The following is an 18049-nucleotide window of genomic DNA, read 5'->3' as shown; positions in this document are numbered from 1 at the left end:
TGACTACTTAGATAATCCTTAAATGTACCTAAAAGGAGGGCTGGGGTTGTGGCTTTGTGGTAGAGCACTTCCCTAGCACGTGTGAGGCTCTGGGTTCAGTTCTCAGCACCACATAAAAATAAAGTAAAATAAAGGTCTATTGACAACTAAAAAAATTCTTTTAAATTAATGTACCTAAAAGGAAGGTTTTTTTTTCTTTTCCCAAGACATAGTAAAATGGGAAAAGTGCTTGATGACTTCATCTGTCTCAAATAAGAAATAGATCTGATTCAGGAAGCCTACAGCATCCTGGGTTTATATTTAGATGTGGATATAACCCTTACAGAAAAAAAATCCAAAATTCGAACTCAAATATGGCCTAGCCTAACCTCATTCAGAACTGCCATTTGCCTTACATTACCATTCAAAGACAATTTTTTCAAGGTCCAGATATAATTTTTTCTATTTTTAGCAGTCCACTTCTTTAAATAAAACTATTTTCAGTGTAGAAAACACTAATAGTTGCAAAATATTTTCTATGTGACATATTAATTTTTTAAATTCTTCTAATCCACCCTGATTTTTAAAAAAATTCTTCTTTACGTGACTTTAAAAAATATGCAAAGATTACTCATTCAATGTCTGGGTTAAATCCACAGCAAATGATCTCCTTTTATTTAAATAGACAAACAAACTAAACCCAGGACTAGAATGGAAATGGCTCCACTGTTTCTGGAGTTTTCATAAATATTTCCTTAAACTATATCTTCAAAACTTGCTTTGTTTTGGAAACTACCCTCTTTTGAAAGGACAGGAGAAGAATCTTTCACATTTTATGATCCCCTTTGGAGGCAACAAAGCAATAGCCAAGTCCTGAGTTGATGGATGAGCCAATGAACTAACCTGGCTGCAAATCGGAATGGCCTGGGGAGCTTGTTAAATAAAAGTGAGGGGTGGGGGAAACCTGGGCTCTATCCCAGTTGTGCTGAATCAGAACTTCCAAATGCAGGACCAAGGAATCTGTATTTTAAAGTAGTTTAAAACATCTGCACTAACTCATCCCATCCCCAGGTATAATTTCTTCCCTCTTCTGAAGATTCCCAAAATCTCTCTCCAGCCCAGACCTTTCTCTTAAGCCCAGACAAGTCCATTGGGTATCTCAAGGGCACCTCAAATATACTAAAGCCAAAATACTGAATCCATTTATTTTCCTCTCCAACTTTTTCCTTCTTTAATTTCAGATTGGTTTTCTTACCAAGATATTTCAAAAACAAACCTGTGTTTAAGAACCCCAGTTCTACTTCTAGTTCATATCTATGAAGTCGAATTCTAATTGCTCCCAACCTTATATGACTCAATCTTACTTTTAAAATAATGTTTAAAAACTGACCAAATAAATGGATGAAATTGGAGAATATAATGCTAAGTGAAGTTAGCCAATCCCCAAAAACCAAATGCCGAATGTTTTCTCTGATATGAGGAGGCTGATTCATAGTGAGATGGGGGGGGGAGCATGGGAGGAATAGACGAACTCTAGATAAGGCAGAGAGGTGGGAGGGGAATGGAGGGGTTAGGTGGGTAGAAAAGATGGTGGAATGAGATGGACATCATTACCCTAAGTACATGTATGAAGACACAATTGGTATGACTACTTTGTATACAACCAGAAAAAAAAAGTTATTTAAACAAAAGGAAAAAAAACTGACCAAAAAAACTTGTCATAAACCTTTGCCATTCTGCACTTCCTGTTTTTCTTCAACTATATATATTTTAAGAAAGTAATGTGCCCTAGCAAATATCTGCTCTCCTTACAAATACATAATAGGTCTATTATATCATCTGTATGCAAAGATCAAATATTACCATTAGATACTAAAATAGGTCCTGATTAAAGTATCAGTGGTGCCACAAGAAGTGAGTTTCACCATCAATTTTTCAGAGACTACTAATTTACCAGATTGCACAGAACCAGGCACATTTGGGTCAAAATTAGCCCTGGAGTCATGTTGAGTATACGAGAACACAATTAAGCTATAGACTTTTTTGAATTACCTGATATATTATTTGTTTTTGCAAATCAAATGGACATACAAAAAAGAAAGAAAGAAATCTGTGGAATTGTCACAAACTGGGCAATCTACAGGGTTTCATTCTGGTCCACTGTTCACCTTTCCTTCCCCCATTTCCATCTCAAACTGGGAAGAAAATAAAGTTGAGTGGCCTGTCCTAGAACTCTCTATCTCCAAAAATAACTTAAGAAAAAAAAATTGAACCAGTAAAAGGAAAGAAAGGCAGTCTATGACTTGGGGACCGTGGAGTATAAAATCAAGTTATAGGCCAAAGTTAGAGCTAGATGTCAGATAGCTTATCTTTGAATGTGGTCACCAGTGAATTCTTCCTCCTTGGCTTCATAATACATTATTCCCTATACTCAATTACAACACAAGAATTATGATCTACCACAGTTCTGCCAAAAAAAAAAAAAAAAGAATGATGATCCAGTTAGAAAGAGCCCAAGCTTTGGAATCAACAGACCTAGATTGGAATTCCAGTATTGCTAATGTGTATGACTTCAAGCAGTTTCTTAACCATTCCAATACTCAGTTTCTTCCTTTATAAAGAGAGGATACTGGGGAAAGCAGCACCACCAGATGTATGACGGCAGCTAGCAGGAGGTTGATGAAGGAGTTTGAAGAGATAGGCAGATGTGACATGAAAAGTTTCTACAATATCCAGGTTGATAAAGATAGTTTATTGAATTGACCAGGGTTTATTGTTTCTGATAACCTTTCAGGATCAAAATCAACTTTCCAGCACAGTACCCGTTCAAACTACTGAAGATCATATTTAAAGCAAAGATCTATCACCTAAACATCCATGAAAAGGGATAAGTCTGGCTGCCAGTAATCAGTGCTTAAAACTGGAAGCTAACAACTACAATCAGCCAAGTAATCTAACTCCTCACAGCACTGATGAGTGGTCCCCAGCCTTAGTACCTACTTTGAGTTGACCTACCTAAAGAATACTCTAAGGACTGTAAAAAATCTGTAAGAATGCTGAAGAGTTTACAAAGAAATATGAATAAAAATTACCTGTAGACTAAGATATACTACAAATGACATGTATTAAGTACTTACCGTGGGTTCTAGGTAATCTGCAAGTTTAAGATTTAAACTATCAGATAGAAAGAGAGAGAGAGAGAGAGAGAGAGAGAGAGAGAGAGAGAGAGAGAGAGAATACTAATAGTTGTAAAAGTACCTAACTCCTAAGGTTGTTGAGAGGAGTTGGTGAAAAATAATACATAAAATGCATGGCATATAGCAGGCCCTGTATGAATGGTACTTATTCTCTTCCTATTGCTACTGCATCATCATCATTGTCTTCATCCTCACTGTCATCATCATCAGGTACCTGGATGAATCACTTTATATTTCTATTTCAAACTTTAATGTTGGCCATGTTTGTTGATTTTTTAAAAAGTCAAATAGCAGTTTTATGTGATGTATCATAATATTTTTTTAAAAAGTCTATCGTAAGAAGAGCACACTCTAATACCTGGTTAGATAAGGCAAAGGCACAATCTGATCTTTTGGAATGAAGGAAAGTAAAGAACTTCAGGTGATTTAAGGATGAATATTTGGCACTTAGGGAAACTGAATAAAACATCATTTCTATGCTATAGAGAATTAAGAGCAGAATGTGGAAGGTTTTCTATCTTGCTTTTATTGTTGCAGTTAACAGAGACATATAACAATGTGATTTCCACCCCCTCCCCTGCTTTTGCAACAAGAAAAAGAAGAGTCACTGAGAGAATTGTCAGAATTAATCAGGAGTGATAAAAATCACAAAAACTTAAAAATTTATTTTTAAGTTAGAAGTCTCTGGGTCAATTTCTGAAGAGAAAATAAAGCCAACATGGATGAATAGTGACCAAAAGCAGAACACTCTTCATTTGACATGCTATATAAAATTCTATTAGAAAGGTGTATGTGGCTCAAGTCTGAAGAAATACCTGGTCTTAATTTAGCACCCTAACTGATGCTCTTGTTTATGTACCAGTGAAGTATGAAGATTTAAAAAAACATGACAATATAGATGATTTGTGGAAATTTTGATCTTTATTTTAATGGAATTCTGGGGGTTCATTTTTCAAGAAGGATAAGTCAGTGAATAAAGCACCCTACTGCACATTCTCAATTCATCAAACCCAGGGGAGACCAAATGGTTTGAATCTGACACAGTTGCTTGAAACATGGGCACAAGACAAAGGACAAAGTAAAACTCTAGAGGGTAAGTTTGCCCAATGAGGCAGATGCTGTTTAATGTTCTCACAAGCAACTCTTTTTGCAATGGAGCAGGCTGGAAAAGGGATAGCATAGGGAATAAGCATCACATGATGTAGTCACATCAAAATAAGCATCATTTATATGTATTAAGTATTGACTTTGTGGCCAGACTCAAGAAATGTACAAATCTGCAAAAGATAATATCAAGTGGTAAAGCCAATTTCCCTTCATTGTCTGCTGCCATGTTTTTCAAAGAGTTGTCTCTGGACTAACAGCATCAGCATTGCCTAGGAGCTTGTTAGAAATGTGAATTCCTTGGACCCAGCTCAGATCTGCTGAATCAGAAAATCTGGGAAAGGGCCCAGAGAGCTGTATTTTGACAAGTTCCTCCAGGGGATTCTGAAGCAAGATCAAGTTGAAGAACCACTGTTCTAGTACATTGTCATCCTCAGCTTGTTTCCTGCCTCACAAGCATTTCTGCTAGTCCAAAGCAACATCAGAGCTAACAGAAAGCAACTCTGTAAACAATACCAGCCATGTGCTAAAGGATAAGGCACTACAATGACACTGCCACGACTTGGTTACACCACCATGAAGCAGTCATGAAAGGACCTTAAGAATAGCAAGGAGACCACAGCCACAAAACACACATTAAACATAAGCTGGGGCCCACAGGGTTGTTCCCTATAAGAAAAGTGGAGATTTTAATGAAAACCATGCTCTCATGACAGGGAGAAATTTAACACACTCTGCCTTTCCTTCTTAGTCTCAAATGACAGTTTGATTCTTCAAAGAAATCCATATGTGTTGGAGAAAGAAAATGGTGGGGGTGGGGTTCATACAATCCCAAAATACAAATCAAAGCTTAGAATGCTTCATAAATAGAAAAAGGACTCAACAGGTTTGGGGATATAAAGAAATTAAATGTAAGAACGCCAAAGCCAGTGGGGAAATATACCTGGTCCTTACATGCTATAATATCAAGAAGAAGGAAAACTCAGAATCATTTGTGTGGAAGCAGTATAATATAAAGAGACTGGCACTATGCAGCCAGGCAAATCTCCATTCCAATTCCACTTCCATCACGTACTAGCTATGACCCTATGGGCAAGACACCACACTTTCCTGGGATTTTTGTGGGAAATAAATGAGATAATATATTTAAAGTGCACAAGATATAGTAAGTATTATAAAACCAGAAAACAAGAAAATACCTATTCTAACTTCAGAAATTTATAATACTACCACCCACAGTTTGTACTGTATTCCTATACATACTCCTACACACAAACATGCATAATGCACAAAATAAGATTTCATATGCAATACAGAAAATAGTTATTGACTTCAGGTATTTCCAGATACAAATACAGGCCTTATGGATGGATGAGGAGACATTTTTAATGCATTAGAAAAGTTGCTTTTTAAGGCTGGGGGTATAGCTCAGTGGTAGAGTACTTGACTAGCTTACACGAGATCCCTAGCAAACCTAAGGCCACTTTTGAACCCTCTCTTTCAAACTATTTTATTTTGGGGGGGGTTGGTTATTTATTTTTAGTGTTTTTATTAGTGCATTATAGTTAAACAACAGTGGGGCTCATCTTGACATTACCGTATTTGCATGGAATATAATTTGCTCTACTTTACTCCCCAGTTCTTCCTCTTTCCCTTCTCCTGTTTCCCTTCCTCTACTCTACTGTTCTTTCTCCTATTTATTTATTGTTGTTTTAATTGGTGCTTTATAGGTACACATAAGGGTTTATGTACAGGGCATAATTTGGTCAATTTCTTCCCACAGTTCCTCCATTTTTCCCATCCTCCCCTTCTTCTACTCCACTGATCTCATTTCTGTTTTTGTGGGATCCCCCTTCTTTCCTTTATCAAAGTATTCTTTTTCCTGTTCCTTTCCATGTTATAAGGTCAATGATATGGAGAAGAGACTGCAACCTTATAACAGTAAGGAGAGGAAGTGAACCAAAATGAGGGCCAAGTAGTAAAATGTCAACTATACAAAATGTGCAAAAGGAATATGAGGAGTACAGAAGCAAATGACTCAGGGAAATAAATAATTGACTAACACACAGCTATACTGGAACAATTTTATATACTTCCATTGACAAACTTTCTAGGAAGTTCACTATAATAAAGTTAGTTATGCTGGTGCTGCTTTCCAGTCATTTGTTAACATTTATAACTTGTGAAGCCAAGTGTCTGGTTTGCCTAGAAATGTGGAGGTTTATTTGGAAGGAAGCAGGGAAAGTGTCAGGGCAATCGATTCACTAGAAAGACGGCACCAACGAGGAAGGAGAAAAGGAGGAAAGATAGTGAGAAAGAAGTAAAGCCTCCCTCATTTCTGGCTGGTCCTAATATACAGTGGATTGCAGCTTCCCAGCCTTCTAGACTTGGTTGATGTTTGTGATCCAAATATCTAGTCTGTGCTAGAGCAAGCACCAATACTGTCATTGCTGGTCACAGAAGAATCTCCTACCAGAGTCATCATTAGACAAATGAAAGGAAGAACTCACATTGGCTAGGAGAATCAATATTGGCATCTAGCAATGCTATTCGGCCAACAAATGATTATTGAACTATACATAAAAGGGAAGTGAGCTATTGATCTTAATGTTAAGGGCCTTGTATCTATTACATCCGTATTTCCATTAGGATTTGACAATATTTTTATTCTATAAGTCCTTGTTTTCCTGTGTTCTAAAACTCTTCTGTATGTTTTCTGTCATCTGTACTACTGGTAATGAAGTTTATAGCAAGAAATACTCTTGTTGGAGCTGGTCCCCTTCATTAATGAGAGTATCTTTAAGCTGCTTGTCTATCACCAGGACAAATGAATCCAGTGTGTGAACAAGGATGAGAGAAGATACACAAGATAACAGCACGAGGGGACAGTAAGCACTACATTTATAAACTTAATCCCAGTTTCTGGTCCATTTTCTTTCAGGTACATTCTGTTCAGTTTCAAAACATAAGTTAGCAACAGCTGAGAGTTTCATTCATTCTCACCTCTTATCCAAAAGCACAAGCTCAAGTTCATGATTTCAGGAGAAACTGTACTCCATTGCTTTACCTTTTTGGTTAGCAGATAATCACTCAAGTATGGCTAGTCTGAAAAGTGTGCCTCAAAAAAATCAATGAAGGATTTACTTTCTTCTAACTTAAAAAGAAAAAAAAATAAATTTAAATTATCTGAATGCATTTAATAATATCTAACTGGCTTTTCTTTTTCTGGATTGATCATTCTTATTAAACTACAGAAAAGTAGGGAGAAGACCACAAATGAGTTGCAATGGGAGTTCAAACCAGTATCAATAAACCTGCTCAGCTGTAAAGCTCTGATTTGGGAGGAAACGGGCTGGGATTTCTCATTGCTGAAAAGTTTCACGTCTGAAAGCTATTCAGGAAAGAAACTCAAAGAATGAGATGGCTTCATGCTCTATGTCTTTCCAGGTTGCTAGAGTGGTTAAAGTGGTTGCAGGGGGAGTAATTGAAAGAGGTCTGGGCTGGAAGTTAGAAGACCTGGATCAGAAGCAGACACAACTGTTTCATTCTCAGGTTCCTTTTCTTTCTTTTTTAAAATTTATTTCTTACATACATGACAATAGTGGAATGCATTACATTCATAATTATCCATTCACAGCATGATTTGTAAAGAGGGGTAGATGAGATGCTTTCTGAACCTCTTACACAGAGCAACATATCTGTTAATTATTTTAGCACTTCCTTTCACTTTCAAAAGTGCCCCTATTTGGACAATTATTTATATTGTCACTCTCTCTGTGAGTCATTTAAAATGTAAGCTTTGTACTTTGGTATGCAGCTCTAGCTAATTACATCTCTAGCTAACATAGGTAAAATTACAGAGCTTCATTCCTTAAAGAAGGAAGAAATGGAAAGAGGGAGAACCGAGTGAAAGAAGGGAGGGAGGGAAGGAGGAAGAAACTGTAAATACAATGAGATAAAAAGAAACAAAATTGAATAAAAGGATCATGAAGTTGAGATTCACCCATTTGATTAATACACAAAAAGACTTTCCTAACTGAAATTAGTTTTTTCTCTTCTTGTCTGTTTATTTCAGAGTAACTACACAGGAAACTCTCCTATGTAATTCAACTCCTATGGGATGATTTTAAATCTCTATTGCATATCTAGAGACAGTCATTTATATTCTACTTAATAGGCACTGATGTTGCTTAAGTGTGACTCATTCCCTTTTAACATCAAACATCATTTACATACAGTGTAGGTTAAGTCACATAAGCTAACTGAGAGAAAAAGGTCAAATTGTGAAAACCAGTCACTTTAAAGTCACATAATCAACACAGCTGCTCATGTAGGCTGAAATCTGCCCTCAGGTATCTGTAAAACAATTCCCACCAGACTGATCACAGAGTTTGGGTGCTAGTTTAAACTTGTCTTGAGAATTTCAGGCTTAAATGACTTGAATTTTGAGGCTACTTACAAGAAACTCTTAGGCAAGTATCTAGACTGGTTAGAATGTGTAAGTCTAACATAAACGTTTTAGTTAAAAACCAAACAAGGAAAAGATATTCTGTTGACAATAGTGTTGAAAGATCCTAATTCTCCTTTTCTGGGATTAAAAAGAGCTACAAAAACCCATTGTGACGACCCAAAGCCATATTTTAACTAATGGAATTGTCCAAAGCTTTAACAAACATTCACATTATTTGGATAAGTTCTTATTGAATCTTTACTGAAATTGAAGTATAGTATTTCCATTTTTTTAGATATGAAAGATTTGAATGTGTCTAATGGACTTCATTATGTCAAAATACTCTGTTGAATGTATACCTGACAGACATGTCTAGTCTCAAAACCATTCACCATTATAGCTGGAAGGAGTTATTTTTCTATTCCAAAGCCATCTGAGAAGCAAAAAAAAAACTGTTAATATTTAAATTCAAATATGTTTTGATCTCACTGTAGTTGACTCAGGCTATGTATACAGATACACAGATGTGTTTGGAAAGCAATAGCTATGATTTCCATAAGCCTTATGGAAAACTGGGGCAGGGAGGATAGGCACAGGGAGGAGGAGTAAAAAGCAGGTGAGAAGATAAAAGCCCTCAGTCCATATCGCCTTGACTTGATATCAAATTTTTCTTACTGCCTGGGAATGAACTTAGGTTTCTTCAGTAGACCATTTCTCTTATAACTGGACTCTTGATCTCTTGGCTGTGTGCCTGCCCAAAACCACTAGATAGATAGATAGATAGATAGATAGATAGATAGATAGATAAATAAATAAATAAATAAATAAATAAATAAATAAATAAATAAATAGATTTTCTCTGATTAGGTGAGCTCAAGTTTTCTTAAACCCATTCCTCTTTAGGAAACCAAAGAGGAAAGAGCTCTAGGTAGCTACTTAATGCAAAAAACACAAGTTGCTCTGGCTCCCTGTGAGCCTGTCTCTGACTCAGCAAGCTCATGTTCTTTCACTCTAGGAATTATACCCAAGCCAATCCAGGAAATAATCATGCCAGGCTCTCTAGGTCTTTAGATGGCTGTTTATGTACCTTTCTAGGTTCTAATACGATTACGAAAGCCTCCTGCTTAAGACTTATCTCCAGCTACAAGCTATTACCTGCCCCATGTTGATGCTCAGTGTTGTGAAGGAAGTCTCCTGAAAAGGGCTTTATGCTGAACATTTTACCCGAGAAACTCTCTTTCAGAGAATTCACTTGTCAACTTAAATGGCAAGGGTAGGAACTCCTGAGAGAGTTTTTGAATTTACGAAACTTGCCCCATGGGCCAACTCTATTGAACTTTAAAGCTTTCCTATTCTTGGCACAGCCAGTGTGTACTCATTCTGGTCTCTAATACCAGAACTATAAAAAAGAGCTTTAAGTTATTTTGAATCTCCTAGTAGGTGCATGGCAATGCCTGTTAGGGCAAAGAATGTTCAAGAAATAAGAGCCATCCTAGTTCCTTAGCTAAAATGAATATTCACATCTTGCTTATAAAGTTGATCACCATTCTGATAGCACTGGCTGTAGCAAAGATCAATAGACCTAATTACCCTGTCCTATGTACTCATAGGACTAATCTCTGGGGAAAGTATTATTGGTGGATACACTCTATGGAACATTAAGTATTAATGGCATGTTCAGGTTTTCTGAACGGATAGGTAAAGTCGGGAAATTTAAAAAAAAAAAAAAAACTTTGATTCTCTGGCTAGCATTAGAAAACCAGCCTGCCCGTGAATGTCAATATCACGTCAATAATACTGATGCAGAATGAAAGAAGTGTGGTGCATAACCACCCATTAGATGAAAGAACACCAGGTGATATTCCTGATGAGTTTGCATAATTAGTATTTGGAGCTAATGGTGCATGGAACATCTATCAGCAGACAGCCCTCTGCTTAAAATTCTGGAGGAGATGACCATGTTTCTTCTTCCCACTCTGCTCACTAAAATAACCTGACCAGTGATATCTGGCTCAGCAAGAAAAATGCAATTTAATATTCACCCAGATTTGGGCACTTGATGGAAATAGAGGAAGAACAGCATTAAGATGCCACTTCACAATGCCCCAGCTTCTCAAGCATGGATGGCTGTACCATATAAAAGTGACTACTGAGCAGCAGGATGGGATTCTATTGTACAAATGTCAGAAATGTAAAGAAGCCTAATATACCCTTGTGTCAAGGAATGCTGAAGAAACATCTGCAGAATGGCATCTTGCAGGCTATTAGGGCAAACAGTGAGGCTTGGAGCATGGAGAATAGACAGCTGTGTTTTAGGGGACATTTTCGGATGTAGAGGTCACTGGAGAAATATGTCAGTTGGCGTGGTGAGTTACCCCATGCTAAGAGAAACCAGATCAAATTTTTGGCTGGTTACCCAGGACACTCCAGGATACCTCCTCTATAATATGATTTTCAACCCACATCCTCTTTCAGCAAAGGGAATATTTGTTTACTCAGTTTTCCCTTTTCTCTGAAGCACACATACTTTGTGGGGCTCCTTGTCAGAAATAGTTCCCCACCCTGGAATGAAATCTGCTGATGTGGTTTCCTAAAACTGAGGCTTGTCTGCTCACTTGGAGAGACAAACAGTTTCAATTAAGACAAACAGTTTCAATTAAGGACAGCACGTAAGCCTTGTTTGAGATGCTACATTCTGTCAAAACCCAAGCAAGCCAGGGCAAAGGCAGATAGCAAAGTTGAGTAACATCTTTGGAACAAAGTCTTAGTTTTATCAGAATCCCAGAGTCCTAAGAGGTCAGCTTTGGAAGGGAATCAGAAAGCTTACCTAGCCTGATGCTCTCATTTAACAAAATATTTCTGGGAATGAGGAACATGAAGACTCAGAGAAGGGAAATGGCTTTGCCCAAGCCACTCAGCTTGACAGTAGATTCTATGTCTCCAAATACTGAGTCCACACAAAGTACCTTATGGCAGCAGGTTTTTAATAGCACATCTTCTGTACCCAAACTTTGATAGTTTGATAAATTGACCACAGAAACCAACAAATATATCAAGTAATTACATGGTTATCACATACTGCTAAAAATTATGAAAAAGAAAATAAGAGCAAGACCTGATCCCTCTCTGCAAGGTGCTTTGATTGAATAGAAAATATATAAAAATATGAAATAAGCAGGAAACAAAACAGTTTCGTGTTTTTCAACACCAAAAACTCACATGTAAAGAACAGACCATGCAGAAAAGGGTTTAACATACTAATTCAGCAGTATAGACAATAAATATAAAAAATTAGGGAATGGCACTAGGGCTTGAAGGAAGGAAGGATGAAGGAATGGGGTCAGACATTCCACAATGAGGAAATTGCATAAGCAAAAGTTCAGTGGTAGGAGTAAGATATGCATTATGAGAGGACATTTAGGGGAGATGGACTTGATGTACACTCCTTGCTGGAAACAAGGTAAGATCGGCAAGATAACAGCAGCGGTCACTTTCTTGCAGGCCTGAAAATTCAGACAGAGGATTTTATGTGCTATGAGGTAAGCATTAGGGAGACAGTTTATACTCTTGAGCAGGAAATAATAGCTCCTTTCCAAAACCTTGCAATGTGCCAATATGGTGTTAAGCAATCTTACATGGATTATCTCATTTAATCTTCACAAGAAGTCTAAGAGGTAGTAGCAGTGTCACCCTTATTTCCAAATGGGGAAAATGAGGACCAGAAATATTAAGCAACTTAACTAGAGTTGCACCACAAAAGGGGGGAGATCGAGATTAAAACCCAGACATGTCTAATTCCACTGTCCATAAACTCTATGTTCTTAAATACTGTGCTCTATATGATAAAGGTAACTTGCAAAAAAATAAATCAGGCATCATTGTAAAGTAAAGATGGTTAAGAAGCAAGGATATTGGCTGAGAGCGATCTGACACTCCAGATACCAGGAGAAAAGGTCCCAACAGAAGGTGGTAAAAGTAAAATCAGAAGAGGGATGAATCCTAGAGGTAATGGTGACATATTGAACATATAAGACAAATCAAAGGATTGTTTGAAGAGGAGCAATTGCCATACCAAACAGTTGCGGGGAGGTGAGAAGAGAAGTTTGCCAAAAAGGGATACAAAGGAAGATGTTACATTAATTTTTAGATGTGTTGATTTTGAGGAGATAATGGAAAAAATCCAAAGGCAATTGGAGGTATTAGCCTGAAGATGCAGTATACTTTTAGTTATGGGTCTCTAATAAAAACTGTGAATCCATTTGACAATAATGGAGAACATATTTATATAGATATGGGTCTCTAATAAAAACTGTGAATCCATTTGACAATAATGGAGAACATATTTATATAGATGAAATTCTTTATTCTGAATTCACATTTCAGAGGGTCAGTGACCCCAAATTTCATTCATATAACCTTTGAAACAGAGCATGAGTCAATAAATTGAAGATAGAGATGTACAGATAGGAAAGTCTTATTTATACTGGGTACCACATGAATTTCTCTTGGCTTCAAGGACCCTACCCTTCCTGGCTCCTCTGCTTCCTTTCTGATCACAACTTTCCATTTCATTTGCTGGTTCCTAGTCTTTTCCCTGTCCAGTAAAACTGAATGTTAACCAAGCATGAAGAATATTCTTGGCCCCCCTTTTTCTCTCTAGAGACTCAGTTGATTAATTGTATGGAGATTTTTGTAGGGATCAAGTGAAATAATACAGTAGTCCCCCCTTATCCAGTTTCACTTTCCTGGGTTTCAGTAGTGTGATGAAATCGTGTACCATTCTGCTCTGTCCCACCCAGGATATGATTCATCCCTTTGTCCAGCATATCCATGCTGTGTATGTTACCTAAACATTAGTCACCCAATAGCCTTCTCAGTTATCAGATCAATGGTGGCTTGTGTCCAAGAAACCCTTATTTTATGCGGTATATATACAAAATGGAATATTCCTCAGCCATAAAGAATGAAATTATGGCATTCACTGGTAAATGGACGGAACTGGAGACTATCATGCTAACTGAAATAAGCCAATACCAAAAAACCAAAGGCCAAATGTTCTCTCTGGTATGGGGATGCTAAGGGATAAAAATAAGCGGAGGCAGGGGGAAGAAAAGTTCACTGGATTAGACAAAGAGGAATGAAGCGAAGGGAGAGGGATGGGAATAAGACAGAATGAATTGGACATAACATTACTATGTTTGTACATGAATACACGACCAGTATTAACTCCACATCATATACAACCACAAGAATGGGAAGTTATACTACATATATGTATGATATGTCAAAATATATTCTACTGTCATGTATAACTGAAAAAAACAAACAAAAATTTTAAAAATAAAAAATAAGCCCTTATTTTACTTAATAATGGTCCCAAAGCACAGGAGTAGTAATGATGAAAATTTAGACATGCCAAAGAAACCATAAAGTGCTTTCTTTAAGTGAAAAGGCAAAAGTTGTCAATTTATAAGGAAATTAAAAAATTATAAGCTGAGGTTGCTAAGATCAATAATACAATGAGGTATTTTGAGAGAAAGAGACCACACTTGCACAAATTTTATTATAGTATATTATAATAATTGTCCTATTTTATTATTATAATCATTAATCTCTTACTGTGTCTAATTTATAACTTAAACTTCAGCATAGGTATGTATGAATAGGAAAAAAACATGGTATATAGAGGTTGATACTACCAATGGTTTCAGGCATACACTGGAGGTTTTGGAACATATTCCCCACAGATAAGAGGGACTACCGTACATGTAACTTCAACAATGTGGTCCTTGCCTTATAAAAAGCTCTTACTAAATGGTAGCCATGATGATAACCAGAGATCAAATGCTTCAGCTTTATAAGAACTCCACCATCAGCACAAGCAAATCAAGAAGTTGAATAAGACAAAAACAAACCATCAAAGGGTTTTAAAAAGTTTTTTTTTTAAATGAGAGCAATATTAGCAAAGTTTCCTAGGAGAAAAGTATATCATGAAAGTAAAGAGAGGATGCTTAGTTGTATAATTTGCCTCAACAAGGAGGAAGTCAATAATGTTGAATTTGATTTGAATTCAAAAACATTTTGAGTCAAAACCAAGAAAGAAGACTCTTTTTACCCCAGATCAAGCAGTCATTCCTGAGCTAGGGATGTAGCTCAGTGTTAAAGCACATATCTAGTATGATCAAGGCTCTGGGTTCAATTCCCAGAAAATACTCATACATGTGCATGCGTGTGCACAAGCGTGCGCGCGCGCGCGCGCGCGCACACACACACACACACACACACACACACACACATCATTCCCAAGAGACACATGCTGATTACCCCTTTCCAATAAGGGGCCTTTTGGTGACACAAAAACACCTGTTTGTTGTGGTGATAGTGGCAATTGCTATGGTTCATAAAATAATTTTGACCCTGCTACATTAGGAAACTTGGAAAATAAGCCCTGCAAAAAATGGTTCAGCAAGTTCAAAATCTAGCTTTCAAGCTAAAAACTCAGAAGCTAAGCATCTCTCAGAAGGTAATTCTCTCCTAATCAGGTCCCATGCATTTAGAACAACTATTGAGGCAAAAACTTCATGCAAACAAGGCTCCAGCAAGCTTTTAAATGAAACAGCATTCTCTTATCAGTTCCCAACCTGGTCTCTCCCTATGGGACTTCCTGTGCTTCTCAACATACAAATAAGTGCCATGCTCTTATATTTGCAAATAAACAAATTGAGTCTTTTGGAAAAACTGGCAGAATTTTTTCAAGTTTCAAGGAATACAACCTTTTCAGTTTCCTAACCTAAGTTGGGTGGCCACTTACTAAAAGAGATGTATCTTTCTGAGAAATTTCTGCATATTTTGAGTAAAAAAAAAAACAAATCTGACTACTTTTAGGGATCTAGTAAATGAAACTAGAACTCTACTGATTGACTTTTAAGAATACAAGGTAGGTTCTATCAGATCTGCTCCTGAGACACTTATTAAAAGTCAGCAGAACTCCTGGGGAAGGCTATGTTTATTTTTTCCCCAGCAACTGAGTATTATCACTAGAAAATATGTGCATGGAAGAGGGAGGAGGTGGAGAGTATTTGAACCATTTCTGTAAATAAACAACTCAGTGAGTATGATGCATAATTCCTAAAATTTGCATCTGCAAATTTGCATTTCAGATTTCTCAAAAATTATAATGCAAGATAGTTGGCTTTTCATTCCTGCTTCCTTCCATCCTGTGATCATCCCCAATTTTGGCCATGATTCACTAAATATTTTTTCCCATTGGAAATTATAAAATGATATCCTAGCTCATTGTTTCATTTTATATTGAGCTTCATTGGGTTTTCAGACATTTACACTGTCAGCTCTCCTTCCCTTACTGTAAAATCTTTTTTATTGACAATTCAATCATGTCAAGTTTGGAACAGGAGAGGCACTGATTTGATCAGCTATCATTGGATTTACAATATATAAATGACAGCACCATATCTGGCCCTCGTCTAAAGCAGCTGCCTTTTATCGATTTATATTCCACTAGCAAGGAAGAAAAATTGCAGCACAATGTAGTGGTATGGTCCAAGATCAATACCAATTTTTTTCTTAATGACACAAAGGCCAAGATAAGGACAGCATAAGTCAAAGCTAGACAGATCAAATTTGCCCGATATCCCTTTCAATTACTGAAGAACATGCACAGGGATGTATAACATTAAAGCAAAGGAGAATATTATTCCAAGTGGTTCAAAATTATGACATCTAACAAGAATGCATAGCATCCTCCCCAAACTACAGAATTGAAATGAGCTGAGAATGGAAGACCACCCCCACCCTGTACATTGGCCTAAAAGCAGCTGGAAGTTTCCACACTTAGTCTAACAACAACAAATCAGAGCACTGCTTCAGCTGTGGAAACCAAACAATGAGGATTTAAACCAGGACTGCAGCTCCAAGCACCCTGGATTCCTTAGGTATTGGTATTGAACAACAGGTAATGAAGAGTGAAATACACTGATTGCTCTCATAATAGAAAATGTGTTACAGGAAGCTGAAAAGCAAATTACCCAAACAGTTTAACAAGTTCAATAGAGTGGTAGGCCACATAAACTCTGCGCAAAGTGTAAGATTATAGCTCTCTCTACTATGACAATGAAAGGCTTCCCAATCGTCACAGGAGTCTGGGGAATTCCTTATTTCAGCAAAAGTGGACCTGGTCCAGGTCAAAGCAGTTCTTTCTGAACTGGTATGCCATGAACTAAAATGATCTATCATGTTTATCATAACATGGCAAGTTATGATACATGATTGTATCGTAACTTTAGAGGAATCCTGGACTGGAGACTCTTTCAGTGATTTTCTCTATTGATGATTTTTTTTTTGTAGTTTGCTACCAACACTTAAGGAGTCAAGGGCTTCTGCTTATTGAATTACACCTCTATGCTGCTATCATAATTTTCTGATAGCCCCTTCCTTTCCACGTGTATCTTCTCCAACATAACACAAACATGGTTAGGCACTTAAAATGATAGCAGTTTTTTTTTGCCTTAGAGTACAATCTCATCACAAATTACGTCAATTATAGATAAACTGAGGTGCCCAAGAAAAGCATTATGAAATCTTGGCAGGGGTTTGTGAAATATGTTGTGCAAGAAATTTAAATATCTGATCAGTGGTATAATGGATGACATTTGAGTTTCTTCCAGCCCAGATCATCTAAATGTCCAAGTAATAACAGCTCAAATGCTTTAGTAATGGTATAAAAAACAGAATAGAAAGAATAAAGGTCTTTAACTAGCTATGTAACCACCATATGACCCAGCTATACCACTGCTCAGTAATTATCCTGAATAAATAAAGTCAACAAACTATAACAATACATGCAGGCCCACATTTATAGCATCATAATTCACAATAGCCAAACTATGAAACCAACCTAGGTGTCCATCAAAGGATGAAAGGATAAAGATAATGTGGTATACATACACAATGGAGTTTTATTCAGCCATAAAGAAAAATTAAATCATGTATTTGTAGGAAAATGGATGGAACCAGAGACCATTATGTTAAGTGAAATAAACCAAACTCAGAAAAGCAAGGATTGTATATTTTCTCTCATATGTTGGAGCTAGAGAGGAAAAAGGAAAAGAGAGGTAGGGGCAAGGATCTCGTGAAAATAAAAATGAGATCAGCAGAGAAAAGGGATCAAGTGGTGGGAGATGGGGAGGGAGGGGGAAGTGCTGGGGAGGAATACTGGTCAAGTTATATACAACTTTAATGCACCAATAAAAAATAAAAAAAGAGTAAAGGTCTTGTAATCAAGCAGACCTGAGTTCTAGAT

The 18049-nt window shown here is 36.9% G+C and overlaps 1 protein-coding gene and 1 pseudogene across 1 annotated transcript in view; one reads left to right on the top strand and one right to left on the bottom strand.

Moving 5' to 3' along the window:
• The window catches only part of Gpc3 (glypican 3), a 399890-nt gene that overhangs the window by 232353 nt on the left and 149488 nt on the right, over window positions 1-18049 (bottom strand). The window lies entirely within an intron of this gene.
• On the top strand, window positions 2647-3082 carry LOC101956604 (ubiquitin-conjugating enzyme E2 L3 pseudogene; annotated as a pseudogene).

The sequence above is a fragment of the Ictidomys tridecemlineatus genome, chromosome X (assembly GCF_052094955.1).
Source record: "Ictidomys tridecemlineatus isolate mIctTri1 chromosome X, mIctTri1.hap1, whole genome shotgun sequence".
Taxonomy (NCBI): Eukaryota; Metazoa; Chordata; class Mammalia; order Rodentia; family Sciuridae; genus Ictidomys; species Ictidomys tridecemlineatus.
Note: the sequence above shows the minus strand (reverse complement) of the source record. Positions and strands in the feature narration are given on the sequence as shown.